Source organism: Lissotriton helveticus, chromosome 6 (assembly GCF_964261635.1).
Source record: "Lissotriton helveticus chromosome 6, aLisHel1.1, whole genome shotgun sequence".
In the NCBI taxonomy this organism is placed as follows: domain Eukaryota; kingdom Metazoa; phylum Chordata; class Amphibia; order Caudata; family Salamandridae; genus Lissotriton; species Lissotriton helveticus.
Genome location: NC_136067.1, coordinates 1,476,677,696 through 1,476,689,925, shown reverse-complemented (window position 1 = coordinate 1,476,689,925; position 12,230 = coordinate 1,476,677,696). Strand labels below are relative to the sequence as shown.

At 44.0% G+C, this 12,230-nt stretch overlaps 1 protein-coding gene across 2 annotated transcripts in view; it reads left to right on the top strand.

Moving 5' to 3' along the window:
• GREM2 (gremlin 2, DAN family BMP antagonist) overlaps positions 1 to 12,230 on the top strand; it is a 687,731-nt gene that overhangs the window by 599,464 nt on the left and 76,037 nt on the right. The window lies entirely within an intron of this gene.

Below are 12,230 nucleotides of genomic sequence, written 5' to 3'. Positions count from 1 at the left end.
ACCAGTGGGAACAATTGTTTCCTAGAGAATTATTAATTGCCTAGGTTCTCATGGGTCTAGGAGCTGCTCTTGTTGAACATATAGAGAACAGTTAAGCTTTTAAGGCCTTACTTTGTCAAATTCTTTGTCCTGCCTATGACTTTGCCCTGCCTTTCTCATTATCTCCTTGTAATGTCATCAAAAGAAGGCACACCATTAAAGACTGAAAGTCCAATGAGCAAGGTTGGAGCAGGTTTTCTCATCAGTTTTTTCTGGTAAGGTCACCTTTTCGGAATGCATTGAAATACCCTTCTCCTTTTTGAAGATGGGCAGGTGCAGCATACCGGGGCTTGCTCTTATGCTTTGCATAGAATGTTCTAGAATCAAAGGAATAGCAAACAAATCAGTTGCCATCTGTGAGCAGCTTCCACCGTTCATCTTTCCTTTGCCATTCTTACAAAAAAACATGTTTGTGGGTAACTGAGACTACCCTATTGACTGTTACCACCATCATTCACAAAGCATTTACCATGCACACGTGCTTGTGAGTCTGATGAATATTGCAAAAATCACGTAAATATAATTTTCAAGCACACATTCAAAAACACAAAAAAGAGCACGGGTGGACCCCTGCCTGCCACAAACGTTGGCATTTAATTTATAGTGGGAGGTCAGAAGGACTCTCCCATGGGTGCAGCTACTGCAACTCAAAGCTCTGAAATGCTGTCACTAGCAAGAGGTTGTCTACACTGTAGAGAGAGTACAGGGGCCTATAACCTTGTTGTGACTACAGGTTGGGCAGATCAGTGATGGTTCTCCCCTACCTGGGCGGCTGGACATGAACAGTAGGTTTGATCTTGGGTTGTTTTGAATGCAGAAAATCCCACTGTTATTTGGGGGATTCGGGTGAGTTTGAGTTCTAATTCTGTATGCCTGCACCAAATGAAAACAGTGCCCAGAGGAAAATATTTGAAGAATCCAAACCGTTTGAGAAAGGTGTGGAAAGTATAGCATTATTTGACTGCTTGTTGATATATTTACCTGGTTTTATATCCAATACAAACACCATGGGAAGAGATCATGGCAAAGCGAGAGCCTGAATTCTGCTTTGTCATAAGCAGGAAGTTCGGAAAGAAGAATTCGCTGGCCCATGTGCAGCACCCAACTGCCATGCGAAAGTGATATTGCTGTTTCAGTTGTGATCATCGCAGACTCTTGAAATGGTAGCCATGTAACCGCAGAGAGATCCTCTCGGCTCACACGCAAGCCGTCTGCAAACATTTCCAGCGCTGTATGTGGGATGTTTTGTGGTCTGGCGCAGGCACGAGCCCTCATGAAGTTGCTGGCTGCTGCCAAAGCAGTCAAAACAACTGTAAATTTGTTTGAGGAAGACCGAAAAAATAATAAAACTGTCACCATTTCTTTTTTAGCTTTAAAAGAGGACAGTCCCAGCCACCCTTGGGCGCCCCTTCTCCCACACACACACGATGGCCAGGTGGCTTTTAAATCTGTGATCCTAGGAAAGAGATATCTTGCAATGTATTGCTTTCCCTTGCCCAGTCCCAACAGAGTATGCTAATTAACAGAAGATTATAAATTTGCTGTGTGGGAGAGTACATCATTAGCCAGGCTCCTGTGGTTTGGGACGTGTACAAAAGGATATTTCTGGTTTCCCTTTTCATTGTTGAAAAAACGTCAACACGATACTGGCCTTCAGATGTATATTTATGCTTTTGGGTTCAGTGGGAGGGGAGGGGGGAGGGACCGCAGCCAGCACGGATTACAAGGCATAGTAACCGCACAGAATAAACATGTCCAGCCATCGCATGGCGGCACCTCAGCAACCACTGGCACTCGGCTTCACGTTCCAATCACTGAGTGGAATTGCTATTTATACTATAAAATATTTTTTAAGAAACTGGAAAGGTTTTCCAATCACAGAGAGCAAATTGAAGCAATCTGTTACAACGTGACAGGAGATACTACAAAGTGCACTGCCTATAAAACAGGAGGAACAGGCTTTTTGCTTACAGAACAGGAATTTGGGCATAGGAGTGGCCAGGATGAAAAGTTTAATACTACTGTTTGTCACGAAACCACTTTTCAGTCTTTGTTTAGGGCAAAGGTTAATCACATAGGTCAGTTTCAACTTAATAACTGTATATATTAAATGCCACAGCAAATTCCATATCCAGATCACCAACTCTCACACCACCACTTGTGGGCTGTGTGTGATGTGACGCTCTTGGCCCAAATATAGAATAGAAGGTTACACAGCAAGCCAACAAGATTCTTGTATAGTTTCATTGGAATACCAGTAGTACCTTGGTGAATGTGAAATAATAAGTGCCAAGGCCCAAAGTTGTGCTTAGAACCCGTGGCTAGAGCCATTGAATGTTGGTGTACTAAATGCCAAGACTGTGCAGTCTTCATCCCATTTCATGCCTCTTTAATCTACCACCGACACCGCTGTGCCTCTTTATCTGCCCCTTGAAGGTTTTCTTTTTACCTGCCTTCTCCCTTTGTCACGCTTTTTCCATCTATTTATTCCCACTTCTTCTCCCTAGTGCTTTTTTCTCTCTTTTCCTCTGGATCATAGGGTGTTGAGCAAACATAAGTACCTGTCGTCAAAACAGAGTTCTGATAGACATCATCTACAATCACCAACTCAACTCAAACACTGCAAAGCAGTATTTTGGGTATGCACGCCCACTCTCTACCATGTTATACTGTGTGATGATTTTTATTGAGTTATAATCGCCATGCTTCATTTGTAAATCATTGCTACCTCAGGAACTTTGGGCTTCAATGCAGTCTAAAATGTGACAGAGTATCCCGTCTGACAAACTGACGGTCTACTCACTCTATTTAGAGTCAGGTAGACCATCATGTTTCTGCCAGGGTTACCACATTAACCTTTCCACGCACAACCTGCCCTTAGAGGCCATGTTTACTGTGACCGAAGATTTTTTCCATTGTGAAAAGGTAGGTTTGCCCAAAGAACTTTTACTGCATTGGTTAGGGTGTGCCCAGAAGTCTTTACCACCCACCATCTCATGCCATGCATTACGTGACACCTCCAGGCACCCACTCCAGAAAAATCCTGCACCTGAAGAATATCAGAAGAGAAATGACCTTTCTATCTGCTGCCTAAGAAGAGCCCTGATAGACCCAGGAAAAAGAAGTGGACTTCAAGGGTCATAAGGCTGACCTCTTATTAACAACAATATACAAGAGGTCTTTTCCTACAACTGCCCCTCCTACTACTGGACCCTGCTGTTTGGCCTCGCCTGACACCCAATTAGTCTGAGGGCCTCCCCTGAAGTCCTGGGGGCATTAGAACTGTACTTCTGTGGTGCAATGGAACTTAAAGGACCAAACTCAGAAGGTAGAAAATGTGACCAGACAAACTAGGTTGGTGTAACCAATCCATTGCAGTCAGCACCAAATTGCGCCTCGGTTTCGGTCTACCATGACCATTGACTCCCATTAGCACTATTTGCTTCTTGACGCTTGTTAGAAATGGGGGTCTCTAGTTGGCAATGGTTTGCACCTTTGTTCAAGTAGGGACCCTGCTTCCTAGTCAGTAAGGGGGATACAACTCTAAAATAATACCTGCTCACCCCCTTGGTAGCTTGGCAAGAGCAGACAGGCTTATCCCCGAGGCAGTGTGTAAAGCATTTGTGCACACATACAGTAATACAGTGAAAACACTACAAATGAACACCACACCAGTTTAGAAAAATATGTTATCTTTAAGCCAAAAAAGAGCAAAATGAAAAAAATCCACAATAAAGTAATTAAAATGTACTTCTTAGAAGATGAACAGTTCTGTCCATAGCAAACTATAGATGCAACACTTTCAACACAAAGTACCTTGGATGCTTCAAAATCATAAACAAAAACAGCAGCAGGGAAGTTGATGCGTTAGTTTCTTACGCGCAGGGAAGGTATTGCCTCCGTTCCTTACTCCAGGGGAGATGATGCATGGGTTCCTTACTGAAGGGGAGGTGGTGCTTTGGTTTCTTACTGGTGAAGCATCCCGGCAGGAGGTGGAGACAGCATTGTGTAAGGCAGACCAGGCCTATTCAGGTGAAAGGAAATCTCCTCCCCCTACTCTAAATTCATCCCAGGTCTATTCACCCCAGCCCTGACTCATCCAAGAAAGGTAGGACGCACCTCAAACCCCCCAGTGACTCTCTTCAGTGAATGCACATCCCCAGCCCCTGTCACTCCAAAGCCAGACAATACACAAACCAGCAGAGGCACACAGGATAGCTAAGCAAGAACATACCTACTTTCTAAAAGTGGTATTTTCAAACACAGAATGTAAAAATCATCCTTACTAAAAGATGTATTTTTATATTCAGGCATAGTAAACGTTAACTTCCTATCTTGTCCCAATGGGAAGTTATATTTTTAAAATACTATAAATAAACTCCCATTCTATCTTATGGGACAGATAGATTTTTAATAGCGAAACACGAAATTCACTGTAGGTCACTATCAGGACATGTTACACACATCAGGACATGTCCTACCTTTTGCATACACTGAACCCTGCCCCCAGGGGTACCTTGTGGCTACCTTAGGGGTGACTCCTATGTAAGAAAAGGGAAGGTTAGTGCACTTGCCTGGCCGACATGGAAGTACCAGACCACGCACATACACTGCAATGGCAGGCCTGAGAATCTTTTGCAAGGCTGTTTGTGTGGGTGGCACAATCAGTGCTGCAGGCCCACTAGCAGCATTTGATGTAAAGGCCCCAGGCACACACAGTGCACTGTACTAGGGTCTTAGTAGTAATTCAAACAAGCCAATCATGGAAACACCAATCCATAGTCACAATTTACAGAGGGGGCACTTGCATTTTGGCACTAATTAGCAGGGGCTAAGTGCCCAAAGCATCCAGACCAGCAAAAACAGAGTCCAACACAAAGCAAAAAACACAGGAGGCAGAGGCAAAAATACAGGGGAAAACCAGGCCAAGGATGCCAGGTCTAACAGTGCTATTCTTATTTAAAACTGTAAAAATTCATATCTCCGGTTCCACTATCATCTTTTTAAATTACATTTTAATCTATTTTTCTAATTTGGTTTGGGATTTTTATTGTTTTGCCTTTCAAAGTTATTACTGTTTTGGTACTGCATAAATAATTTACACATTGACCTATGTTACGTCTATCTGCTCTGTGTCTTACTTACCATGGTGTTGAGCTTAGATTAATTTAGTGACTTTGAGGGCTCACTTTGACAAAGGTTTTAATTGTTCCTTGAGGTCAGTAGTCACCCACCCCAAATAATAATCCAATTTCATACACTGCCACAACTTGTATTTCCAAATGCAGCAAAATGAACAGTGTGCTGGGGGCCTCATTAGGAGTCCACCAGATCAGGGTTCGGAGGATACCACTTCAAGCGAATCTTTGTGGATCAGTGTTTCTAGATTTGGGATTAATAAATCCTCACATATCAGATCTGGCCATCCTGTATTCATAAACACCAAGCCAGGTTTCACTGAAGGAGGATAAGTATCTACTAAAAATGCAGATAAGGCTTAGGAACAGCCTGGCCCTTGCCTGGATCCTGCAGCACTATGGAAGGAAAGACAATACTCCCCTCAGTAGGGCTCTGCCCAATGGTGGCTCCTAAACTAAACCCCAGCCATCACTACTTGGTACGTAACCCAAAGCAACCCCTTTAGCATTTATCACCTGCTCAAAGTAGGCGGTAAATGGCACTGAAAAATGGTGTAATATTCAACCTGGAAGGGGATATTTCATGCAGAAAAAGACCTTGTGTGTTGGTCTTCATTCCCGAATGGAACAATTTGGAATACCCATAATTTGGTGCAGTGATAGTGTCTGGAATCAGAGACACAGGCCCACAGTATTCCGCAGCAAATAATGGGCAGCTTGCATTGTGGCTGCAAATTTATGCGTACTGCATACTTACACTTACTCATGCCATATTCCACAGTGGGTGCAAATAGTGTCCCTATGGGACCTGAAACTGTCAAGAAGCGTGTGATAACGCCTGCAACAATAAGATGTCAGCTCCTCCAACCAAGTACAAGACCACTGGATCAACAATGAAGTGTCAGTAGATAGTTTTCTTTCTTGGTGCATTGACGGTAGCACAGAAATGATATTCCAATTTCAAAGGATCTCGCGAAATACAATACCATTGGCCTAAAGGTTTGCAGTTTCATATCTCCTCTCCACCCCCATTGTCATCTTATTTACATACTTATTGCACCTGTCGAATGGTAATTGTCACACAGGTAGGATTCATGCATTTTGGAGCTCTTTGGTGCTGTATTATACTGCTTCATTCACAACCCCAACCAACTTGATCTTTCATACATACTCTGAATGAAGGCAACTCTCGCTAGAGTTTTTCATCCTCTCGCCAGCAGTAGGAGCCTGTTTCAGTCGTGGGTGGTAATGGAAAGTCATTCTACCACCGGAAGATTGTATACCTTGCACATAGAGACACTGGAAATCATGTTGTATATTTCATGTATTCTTTATTGGCTCCAGTTCAGGGTAGTATCAGCTCTAGTCGAGTACTATCCCTGTACCAGCCCCACCAGGAGCAGCCTGCCTAGCTGCTCAGCCCATCTCCAACTGTCACCACTCATCCACACAGGCACCCAGGCATTCCATTCATCACAGTCACACCAACATTCCATTACCATCTCTCACACTGGCTGAGCATCTAGGAGGACCTAGGCTGATTACATATAAATGTCATACTTAGGATATAACATTATCCCTTGCCTTTTAAAATGAAAACAAAAATTACAATTCTAAAGATGAGAACTATACACAGGAAAGCTGTACTGTTCATAACTCAGAGATGCAAACTAAAAGCAAAACATCACAAGAGAGTGAACAATGCAAATCAAGAAAAGATGGGCAAAATACGACATAAAAATGTGGATAATATCCCCCATCATCCCTCATGAAAATTATCAAAACATTTAAAAACGTGAAATAAATTATTAAGTCACAACCAATGTTAAAACGCAGCGAAACCCAACTAATAGAAACTACGCCAGAGTAGTAACACTGCATAGCTTTGGGAAGTAATACAATTGTCAAGCAATAATAAATACCAAGCAAGCAATAACCCCAATGTTCCCAAAAAAACATTGGAAAATAATATAGTGAAGGGTGGACACATCCACGACTAACATCCGAGGCCAAAAACAGACAACAAGAGTGAACCAACACCAAAAATACATGTGTACCACAATATGGACCACACAGGGGGTACACACCGCGAGGCGCAGGGCGACTTACACACAACAACAATTGAAGCGCGGGGCAACTTACACAAGACAACACGTGATGCGCAGGGCGACTTACACACAACAACACCTGAAGCGCAGGTTGACTTACACACACAACACTAACCAGTGATGCACAGGGAGACTTCATGGTTATGCCAAATACATAGTCTCTCAAAATACTCCTCAAGGCACATGGTGTAATATAGTGCACCACTAACATAGACTACCTCACTCCGTGTAAAGCCACACAGCCCAAACATTTAAAAAGGTGTGCCATAAGGATTAAGATTAAGAAACGTCTTTCACCACAAAAGGAAAAGTCAAGTTGCAGAATGTTCAAGGGAGCTCCTCACCAGAACATAGATTCCAACAGTTTTGATCACCAGATATTAAATCAATAAGAACCATTGACAAATGAATGTGATGAAACATAGACTGAATGTGATGAAACAGACTCAGCGAGCATCTTGAACAAACTACATTACCCATGTAGTGGCCTCCCTCATTGACAAAGATCTCGTCGAAGAACCAATGCTGAGGAAAAATGCCTCATGTATTGCCGTCCATTGAGTAAATGCAGACTCAAGTTGCAGACGTCACTTGCAGAAACAAAACATCCAACTGCCTGAAAATGTCGCTAAAATGTAGCGGTATAGCAAACATCACAACAGTAAAAATCAATATCATTTTTTGTTTCGATATGACCTTTTTTTTAACAAGTGCGCAGCTCCCGCTGCAAAGGATGCAAGGAGAAAACATTGTCCACAGCACCAGAAGATGGCGGCACATTTATATGCTGTGCCGAATGGCACCCGGCATCGCCGTGCTGACAAACGTCTAGTCTAGAAGCAGCAAAAAATTAACATAAACAGAACAACGTCACTGAAGACACTGCACAATTCCAAAATGCAGGTGAGGTTGCGTGCGCTTTAAAAACTAGTGAAGCGGTTGAAATGGTGCAGGCAGCGAGATGGCTCAAAGGATGGTAACAATGACAGACGAAACGGGGCTCACCTCCAATGTTCGTTCCAATGGCCCAATGAAAGTACACCAGACGTGGCCTAAGTGCTCCATGCCACTATACTTGTAAAGTTGAAGGCAAGAAGCGCAAACCTTGCCAAAACAAATCAAAAACGTTGCACTCCCAAACCAAACTCTGTCATCGACGTCCACAACACAATGGCACAGTGTGTAGATGTGTGCCAATCCAATACACATGCAGACCATTGTAATGCAGAGTAACTTTCAGCTTGAATTATCAGTTAGAAAACACATCCTTTATAAGGCTCTGAATATAGCTGGTAGGCTGTAAAACTGTAAACACAATTTGGTAATTTGATTGCTGTCCCGGACAATGTGAAGGGAAAACCAGCTTCAATGTAAATAACTGCGCGTGAAATCAGACACATTTGGGATACTCCTCGTACCCACTGCTTGCGCACTCCCTGTTCATCCAAGGCACAAAATGAGTAAAGCCACTTAGCTCCAGTGTGGCACCTGTGAAGTCCATTCACAGAGTCAGTCCAAAAATCGCATCGGTGCAGCCACAATTCCTTTTCGCTGTAGATACCTCCATACGGCAGATACAAAAGGAAGTGGTAGGGTGAAACTTAGACCAAACATAACCTAACATAATAGACCATACCTGTTGTCAAATCCATAGAGGATGTTCAGGCTGGACACACACACGGTGGATGGGGCCGTCTGTTGACATGGACACTGGTGGGGTTGACTTGCTTGTTGCTCCAAACAAGATGTTTTTCACTTTGTTACACTTGATTTCTTCTGTCTTGGTTCTCAAGTTACTTGTAGTCTCTTTGTTTCTGTAGTCTATCCTGAAAGATGCTTGAGTTCCGCTCCGCTCGTCGCCAAAATAAATGTTGTGCCCTGCACATAGAGACACTGCAAATCCTGTTGTATATTTCATGTCTTCTTTATTGGTTCCAGTTCAGGGTAGTATCAATCTCTGTACAGCCAGCTCCTGTCAGGTACTAGCCATGTACCAGCCCAACCAGGAGCAGCCTGCCTAGCTGCTCAGCCCATCTCCAACTGTCACCACTCATCCACACAGGCACCCTGGCATTCCATTCATCACAGTCACACCAACATTCAATTACCATCTCTCACTCTGGCTGAGCAGTTTGGAGGACCTAAGCTGAATATATATAAATGTAATACTTAGGATATAACAAAGATGTGTTCAATTCTAGATGAATTCACTGGTGGAATGTGATCCCAGGTACTGTTCCTATGGTGAAGGAAAATCCACAGATTGATTGTCCTCAAGACTTTACATTCTATCTGAAATTCGAGAAAATTCCAGGAAAAAGAAGCCTAAAGTAGGCTTAAGTTTTAACTTGCTTTTACTGACTGTAACTACTTCACATTAGGAATTACTCACCTTGATTCTAACTGGATTTTTAAAGCTAGAGATCTGAAGCTGCTCTTCTCCATTTCAGCTGGCATCTCTTACAGTAGTGAGTGTCTTCTCTCACCAATGGAGCCTGTTCACCAGAGAGAAAGCTCTCTTAATAAAGAAGATTATACCTAGGAAGTATAAAGAGAGGAAACATTCAAATTGTTGTTTAAATAAATAAACAATACAAGCAATATTTTTATGATTATTCCTATATCCGGCTCGCTTTTGTTTTTGGTTCCCAGCTTTCAATTTGAGACAGGTAGGTGTCTTCCTCACATCTTGGAAGTCACACTCTAAAAAGTTTGTCTGAGTTCAGTAATAAAAATGTTGAACTTTGCTTGTGTCTTTTAAGATAAAACTATTTTTTGCTCCCTTATCTTATACCATTGTGGGGCTACACTCTCTGATCCCCAATCTCAAATGTGATGCGTACCTAGGGCTGTTGTATGTTCAGAAACTGTAGGATCGCTCTATGTGAATTACTCATTCTGGTCTCAAATTTATGATTTGCAGTTTTTTTCTGTTCAAGGATGTCCATTATGACACTCAAAATATGTCATGTGTTTGGAATTGTCTGCTGCCGTATCTAAATTAAGAAGAGAGGGAAGGGGGGGGGGGGGGATGATCCCAGAGGTGGTCACAAGCCACAAACCTCTATCATTTTGAAGGTTGACCAGAATTTGTCATGAATTACCACATTCCCAGGATTTTCTAAAATTACAAAAGCAGCAATTGATGGATGAAATGCTGGACAATGCAAACATTCACCCCCAGCCACAAGAATCTGTGTTTAATCCACCATTCTTTTGCTCACCAAACCACCCCAGTTTGGACCCATCCATATACAAATCAGTCTTCACCCTGTTCCTTATGGGAACAGTCCAGCCCGAACTGCCAAGCCAGGTTCTCCCTGGACTGGAAATAAGCATCCTGGGACTGGTTTCGAGGCATCACCCTTCATTAGCCAGGCTAGCTTGAATCCAGTGGTGTAGTGAGCAGGGGAGGGGGCCCACGTCTAGGCATACCCTTCCCACGTAGGGCAACATATGCAAAAGAAACAATTGATGGACAGAATGCTGGACAATGCAAACCTTCACCCCTAGTCACAAGGATCTGGGTTTAATCCATTATTCTTTTTCTAACCACACCACCCCAGTTTGGACCCAGCCATGTGCAAAACAGTCTTGACCCTGTTCCTTATGGGAAAAATACAGCCTGAACTGCCAAGCCAGGTCACCCCTGGACCGGAAACAAGCATCCTGGGACCGGTTTCAGGGCATCACCCTTCATCAACCAGGCTAGCTTGAATCCAGTGGTGTAGTGAGCACGAGACCCACGTCTGGGCATACCCTTCCCACCTAGGGTGACATATGCAAAAAAACAATTGATGGACTGAATGCTGGACAATACAAACATTCATCCCTAGTCACAAGGATCTGGGTTTAATCCCTCATTCTTTTGCTCACCACATCACCCCAGTTTGAACCCAGCCATATGCAAATCAGTCTTGACCCTGTTCCTTATGAAAACAGTCCAGCCCGAACTGCCAAGCCAGGTTCTCCATGGACTGGAAACAAGCATCCTGGGACCCGTTTCAGGGCATCACCCTTCATCACTGAGGGCTAACAAAACGGTCACAAAGAGACTGCAACGGGCTCAGAATGCAGTTGCCCGCACTCTCTTCGCCCTCCCTAAGCACTGCCACACGTCCCACCGCCTGCACCATTTACACTGGCTTCCGATCGAACAGAGAATCCATTTTAAGACTCTCTGCACCATCCATAAGATTCTGTACGATCAGGGCCCCAAGATTCTGCAGGGGCTCTGCTCACTCTAAGTGCCGACTGGAGCACTACGTTCTGCCGACCTGCACCTGGCTTGCACTGCCAGGGTGCGCAGGAGCAGAGCGGGGGGGTGCTCTTTTAGGTCCCTGGCCTTTGCCCTCTGGAACTGTATTCCAATCTCAGCTCGCGCACTCAAAATCACTGGGCTTTCAGGAAACAGATTAAAACCTGGCTATTTTCCTCCATCTAGCCGGGGATGCCTGCGTGGTGTGCCTCTGCCCCCTGGCGTCCTACTCTATAGGCATTTTCGGGCTGTCCTTCCACCTAGCCTTCTACCTTCCACCATTGTTGTCTATCCGCTAGCCCTGGGACGCCCCGTTGCTGGGGTAGCCATGCACTATTCAAGTTCCGATAACATAACATAACATCAGCCAGGCTAGCTTGAATCCAGTGGTGTAGTGAGCACGGGACCCACGTCTGGGCATACCCTTCCCACTTAGGGCGACATAAGCAAAACAAACAATTGATGGACGGAATGCTGGACAATGCAAACATTCACCCCCAGTCACAAGGATCTGGGTTTAATCCATCATTTATTTGCTCACCACACCAACCCAGTTTGGGCCCAGCCATATGCAAATCAGTATGGACCCTGTTCCTTATAGGAACAGGCAAGCCCGAACTGCAAAGCCAGGTCCTCCTGGGTAAGCATGGGCGGATTTTTTGCGAATAGGCAATCCGCGAACTTGCG